Source organism: Mizuhopecten yessoensis, unplaced genomic scaffold, assembly GCF_002113885.1.
Source record: "Mizuhopecten yessoensis strain PY_sf001 unplaced genomic scaffold, ASM211388v2 scaffold9301, whole genome shotgun sequence".
Taxonomy (NCBI): domain Eukaryota; kingdom Metazoa; phylum Mollusca; class Bivalvia; order Pectinida; family Pectinidae; genus Mizuhopecten; species Mizuhopecten yessoensis.
The window spans coordinates 633,610-640,944 of record NW_018407979.1 but is presented as its reverse complement, the minus strand read 5'-3'; positions in this window follow the sequence as shown (position 1 = coordinate 640,944).

The window sequence follows — 7,335 nt, the reverse complement described above, 5'->3', positions numbered from 1 at the left end:
CAACCCATGCATTAAATGCTGGATGCGGCCTACCTTTCAGGGTCCATTGACTTGGTCAGCATCTCCATCAACATGATTTGTTTTGCGTTTAAGTTAGTTTCACTGAAAGTAGAAGTGTTACACCAAACTTGGACCATAGATGCATCTTAGGTAGTACATCTCAACCCATGCATTAAATGCTGGATGCGGCCTACCTTTCATGGTCCATTGACTTTGTCAGCATCTCCGTCAACATGAAGTTTTTGCGTTTAAGTTAGTTTCTCTGATATGTGCATTGAAGGTCAAAGCAGGTCATAGGCGAGACATATCAATCCGAATGGCTTGTTTCTTTTATCATGAACTTTGGATGCAAATGTGTTACTTGTCTACTATGAATGGATTTACTCCTGAATCATACATACATAAATGTATATCAAAACTAAGTCTCTGTCATAAAAGAATGTTTTGATTTTTTTTTACTTTTTAATATATAATAGATATTGATAAAACTATTCATTATATTATCATCCAATCAAAATTAATAATTTAATGAATTTTTTTCTGTTAATGATAAATGTTACTTTAGGTGAAGAATCTATTGTGATGATTTAATGTCTGTGTATATACAAGTTTACCAGGTAAGCTTTGTCAAATTATGGTGAAGACGAAATTTAAAATGTTTATTTTTGTAGCACACAAATAACAGTTGAAGGTGATGAAACTTCAAAAGTCATGATTCCATTTGTAAATTTCCCCCATATGATGATATTAAACACACTGGCTCATTTTTGATAAATTAGTGACGTGAACTACTGAAGTTTGTAGTGAATTTGTTTTGTGTGCGCCTGTACGTGTATATTTGCAAGGATTCTGGTCTCAAGTAAATCATTCAATTCGTCAGACTTCATTAATTAACCCTTTCATCACTGTAGACCATAATGGATTCATCCAGATCAATGCACGGTAGAGTCTACTAAAGCTACATAGAGGTGAAAGGGTTAACCTGTATACATTTCTTTCCAAGGGTATAGACTTTCGTGGACAACTGAGGTTTGTTTTTTGGTGGTTTTTTTTCTTTTTTAAGAAATGGACATCAGGTATAAGGGAATCAATCTCAAAAAAATAATTAAATTGGGATTGAATATCACTTCATCCATGAATATTCATTTAGAAACTATTGGGAAATTATCAAAATCATGTTTCCACATGCTGTGAAAAAACCTTGGGGAATCGTTGTCCAAGACCTACAGGCAGAGAGGACTATGGTTCCACTTGGATGTTGGGGATCGTTGGGAAAAAAAAGTCAATTTAAGTTTAGGTTAGACTTTTAGACTTGGTACTCATAATAATTGCTTTATTTATTACAAAATAATTGTGAAAGTTTATGTTAGAAGTAAATTCACATGTCATGATGTGGCTTCACATGTCATGATGTAGCTTCTGATGTGGCTTCCCATGTCATGATGTAGCTTCTTATGTGGCTTCACATGTCATGATATGGCTTTTGATGTGGCTTCCCATGTCATGATGTGGCTTCCCATGTCATGATGTGGCTTCCCATGTCATGATGTAGCTTCTTATGTGGCTTCACATGTCATGATATGGCTTCTGATGCGGCTTCACATGTCATGATGTGGCTTTTGATGTGGCTCCCCATGTCATGATGTGGCTTCACATGTCCTGATGTGGCTTCTGATGTGGCTTCAGATGTCATGATGTAGCTTCTGATGTGGCTTCTCATGTCATGATGTGGCTTCACATGTCATGATGTGGCTTCTCATGTCACCTGTTTAATCACTGCGCACATCCACTCCCAGTAAATTCTATTTCACCTATGATAAAATAGACTTCTCCTGTATCCATGCATAGAAATATGATGGCCATGGTACAGGTTACAAACTATCAAGATGGGATTTTACAGTATATCAAGGTACAGAGATGTTGCTACATATATTTTACCCTTAACTCATTCACCCCTGAAGACACATTTGAACTCTTCCAACTCAGAGGTTGGAATAGTTCATTATAAAATTTCAGGGGTGAATAAGTTTATATATTATTGAACCATTTTTAAGTCCTAAGCAAACCACAAACAATACACCAGAATTAAGCAAGAACCCACCTTCTATTGAACTATAAATATTTTCTTTTCTTACTACAATCAATGCAGTAGTATATTAAATTTTTTAAGTTTGTTCAATTATAGATAATTATGGTTTGAACACTTGGACTCAATGCATGCGTAAATATTATCGTCATTCTTCTTTACCTGCTGTTCATGTAGATAGGTATGTGTTAATTATGTACAGATGTTAATAATAAGGTATGAACGATATTGGGTGTCTTTGAAGGATAGATAAAAAAAACTTATACTTAATATTTGTGCTTGAGTTGTTTTATGTTATAACTATAAATGGACGTTATCCAATGTCTCAGAATTATCCAAGAGTTAAAATATGAACAAAATGTATCCTTTAACTCTGAATTACCAGAGTGTTAAAGATGTAAATTATCCAATGACGGAGGATTATCAATGTGTTAAAAATATAAACGGAAATTATCCATAGAGTTAATGTTGCATTCTTTAGATATGAATATTAGATATCCAAGGATTCAGTATCATTAGGGTGTTTTCATTGTATGGATTCTTGTGTATATTTCAAGCATGCATGTGTCCCTGAATTTCACAATCTCATAAACATGGTCTTGAAAATGCCAAGTAAGTCATTGTAGGGTGGCCTGATGCTTTAATCCATCAATTAACAAACTGTAAAACCATCTCTAGCTAAGGTGATGCATTTTGGAAATCAAAGAGGATTTCTGTCTGCAGTAATACTAATGATTCATGCAAAGTTTTATTTAGTTCAATCTGAGACAGGGGTTTTTTTTCTCTTTTTTTTTTAAAGAACAAATACTGTGTTATGAGTTGTAAGAAATATATAAATCAGTCTTTAATTGATTTTTTTGACTACCTTGACGATTGCACAATGTAATGTCACGTACAACCTTTCATGTTTTATTATGTGAATAATTTCTGTAATAATTATCTTTGTTATTGATCAGATTGTGTGCCATCAATTTTTTTCAGTAGATTTTATGTTTATTTCATTTTTTTTTCTGTTTTATATCGAATTTGATGAACGTAGAAATATTTGGAGCATATTTATGTTTAAAATTTTGATAATTTTTTAACAATATTGAATTGTCGGAAGTTCCAATAACATATGATATTTATTTATTTTTGGTGTGTTTTTAAAGGTACCAAGTACTTTGTGTGTACATATTGTATTGTGTTCTGTATGGAAAACAATAGCTGTAATGATCAACAATAACTTACCATAATCTTTACAGCTTACAAGCAACACTTTAGTGTATGGTGTATATAGTTATTATTGTAAAACAAAACTGTGCTTTGTTAATGTCTGCTAAATTTTGTATTGACTTTTTTATTATGACTAACGATAAATAATTGGTCGAGTGGATAATTGTTTATCTTATATTTGTATGGAATTCTATCTTCCTTGATTTTAGTATTAAAAAAATAATTTAAAACAAATGAAAACATGAGTTGTTACTTTAAAAACAATAAGTTCATATTTTTACTATGAATCATTGTGGGAACTGTGGGGAATTTAAAAAAAAAAATGGGTGACCAGATATTTTAAAATTTTTAAAATTTGAATTTTGAAATAGTGTAAAAATGTCACAGTATTGTTTTTTTATCTTTATGTTTTTTTAAATTCACAGTTGACTGTTCTGTAAATACTTCATTGCATTAAAGATATTAATGAGAATTTTTTAATTAACGACAGGAACAGATATACAGTAGAATGCTACATATCCTAACACCTCAGGTGTGTCCCCGGAGTTAATAGTCCTGTTTTAAATCTGTATCGCATTTCTAGAACATAAAAACTCTGGGAAGGCCAGACATTTACACAGTATGTGCGTGTACACTGCGGTGTACGGGGTAATAATCATGAGACACAAAAAACAGTATTTTCAATCAAGCTATTATGAAAATTCGTATTTTCAATCAAGTTATATTAGGAATTCAGAAACAGTCATTAAAGGCACAAAGCAGTACAAATATAAGGTAGCATAACAGTGCTTGCTTGTATAATTTTGGCAGTGATTATTTAATTGGTGACATAATATAGTGACCTTGATCCAAATGTATTTAAATTTCAATGGCTATGAGAGAATGACCTGACCACAACTACATGCAGTTACTGAGCAATTGTACATGTTTATATTAAAATTTACATCAACACAACGACAGCATAAATACGAGTTCTAGTCCCCTGATATTTTTGGAAACAAGGCACTCTACTACTAATAATAATAAGTAATTCGAGGTTCTCATATACCGCTTTATCACAACCCAGTTAATTTGTAGGTCGTCTCAAAGCGGTTCACAAATTATTATCCGTGGTTATAGGGCCTTTGCAACCAGCCAATATCTTTTTCAACTCCCTGGGGAGCATACAGCCGGTGCTGCCATTTCGGGGCTCACAGCTAGCATTCAACAATTCTGGCACTGCCCAAACACGTACTCATTTACAGCTAAGTAGACTGGAACAAGCGGAGTGCAATGACTCGAACCTTCGGACACGAGCCCACCCCCTGCTGCTGTATGTTGCTAGTTCAATAATATATCTAAATATAATGCATGAGATGTTTGAATTAATGAATGTCTTCCCCATGACAGTAAATTACCTCACTGTTGGATATTTCAGTTGGTGAACATGTTACAGTTTTACCTGGGCACGAAGCATGAATATCAAACATCTTCAATTAAAATGATAAAATCCTGATTTGATATTCTGATACAGATTTTTAAAATGTATTTCTTTTTTCTTTTAGATAACAAATAATTGGGTTCAAATTATTATAATGTAATATTGGAGCTAGCAGATCCTATAATTGTGGTGTGTTGATCATGATTTTATCCTAAACTAGTATTTTGATACATGTATATTCTAGTAAGAATATAAGTTTATTTGAACTGATAAACCTTTTTATTTTTTTTCATTTTTTTGTTCATTTTATACTGCAAAAATATTTCACATGTTTTCTTGCAAGATTACTGATTACTTTTGATAGACCTTGAAATTGTTTATGTTTTGGTTTTATTTCCATCAATTATTTTGTTATGTCTTGCATATAATTATTATATGAGATTATTTTGACAATGAACGAGTTCTTTGGGCCACAAATATGGAAAATTGTAACGTTACAATCATGAGAGGACCAATTATAATTGCTATTGAATGATGTTTTAATTCATAAATGAAATATAGCATCATGTTTTTAAAAAATAAAAATAAAAAAAGTTTTCATATTCTGTGACCTTAGCCAAGCTGACAAGGAAATAAACAAGAAATTACCCCTGGTATCTGCATTTTTGCTATTTTGTTCATTTATAAGGAATATCATGAAAAAAATGTTTTTCTCCTAATTTTGTTATTGAGGAGAAGCACATTTTTCAAAAATATGAAAAGTAGGTGTGAGTTTATGGAGTACAGCTTAGAAAATTCAGAAAGACTCTTTTACTATGAACGAAATGTAGTAAAAAAAAATCCGTCAAAATTCTGTTTTACAATTTTTGATGTAACTATGAAAAGGGTAGAAAAAATCAAAAATAGAAAATAGAAAATAAAAGGACAATTTTTCCTCTTCCTGTTTTGCAGTAATTAGAAACAGTACAGATAATTTGTTCAGAGTGGATTGTTGGAAGGTTAACCTTTTCACCACTGTAAACTGTAATGGACTCATCCAGATCAGTGCATGGTACTAAAGTTACATAGGGGTGAAAGGGTTAACATAAAATTTATATTTTGTATTTAAGGAAGACTATTTTTAGAAGTGTTACTGTTGCAGAAACTATATAAACAGTTATTCCATAAAACAGGTGATTTTTTCACATTTTAAATTCAAAATAAAATTCTGCTGACTTAAGTTAAAATCAAATGAAGCCTGTCATGTATAAACAAAGATAAGTAATAAAAGATATTATTTTTGAGATTACCGATTATGATAATAATTATATTATATCACATTTTGTTACGCAAAAAAAAAAAAGAATTGCAGAATTCCCAACTGAGGTTAAAAGCAATGACACATTTTTTTAATAATTTGAAATTATTAAGAATTATCATATATCATTTGTGTTTCTTCTGGTATTTTACACAGCAATTTGAAACTTAACTGTTTTAGAAATCAATTTGAATTTACATTGGAAATGCTATATCTTCTACCAATAAAAGATCTTCTTACACTTATGAGAGAAAATATTTACATCACAAGTTTCCAATAAATCTTCCATCATGAAGAAATATATTAGTGGAGGCACATTTACAAACAGATCGTTGCTCATATGAATTTGAGGAAGTGAAACTATTATTATTTCAGGTATCCCAAAATGATTTCCGGAGTAAAATTGTCTGAATATGGTGCCACTCTGTGGGACGTCCAGTGGGGTATCATAATAAGTATTAATAGTTAGATTGTGATAAATAATGTTATTTAATATATACCATTATTGATTTTTTATTTTTTTTTATAATTGTCAACAAACTTTTTATTAAGATGTTTTTGTATCTAGATGTAATAATCATTGTCAATTTTGATTGTGTTACTGTACGGTATATATTTGTTCTGGCATCCTTAAAAGTTACCCAACTTCCTATCTGATTGCTCTGCTTTTGGGATCTTCACCCTTTCACCCCTATGTAACTTTTAATAACCTGTACCATAAATTGATCTGGATGAGTCTATTATAGTCTACAGTGTTGAAAGGGTTAAACCAAATGTCTCAATTCTTACCACATTTTACTCAAATTCTGAAGTCATTCCAGGAACAACTCTAGAATTTGATAACATTCCTGTATTTACAAGAACATAAGATGTACCAGTGACAATATCCCTGTACAATTCCAAAATGTAAATATCCTTCACACAGAATTACTAGTCACAGGGGATTTCTTTTCAAATTTGTAATACATTGCCTTGGGAAAACCTGGCTAGTATAGTAAATTGAGGTACCTGTAAGAATTTATGTAAATCTGTTGGATATTTCAATAAACACCCACCCCGAAATCAAAAAAAAAAAGAAAAAAAATGATGTGAAGTAGAGGCTGAACAGAACAATTTGTATCATAATTAGAATGTGCAATTATTTTTAAAATATTTTTTTTTTCTGTGATTGTGCCAATCATGTATAGAAAATAATAGAAATTGTATAGACGCACAATGTGTTTTAAGTCTTGACATGTATACCCTCCATGTAAGGGCCGTCTCGGTGTTCACAATGTGTGAGATTTACTTGTATATATATATATATATATGGTGTGA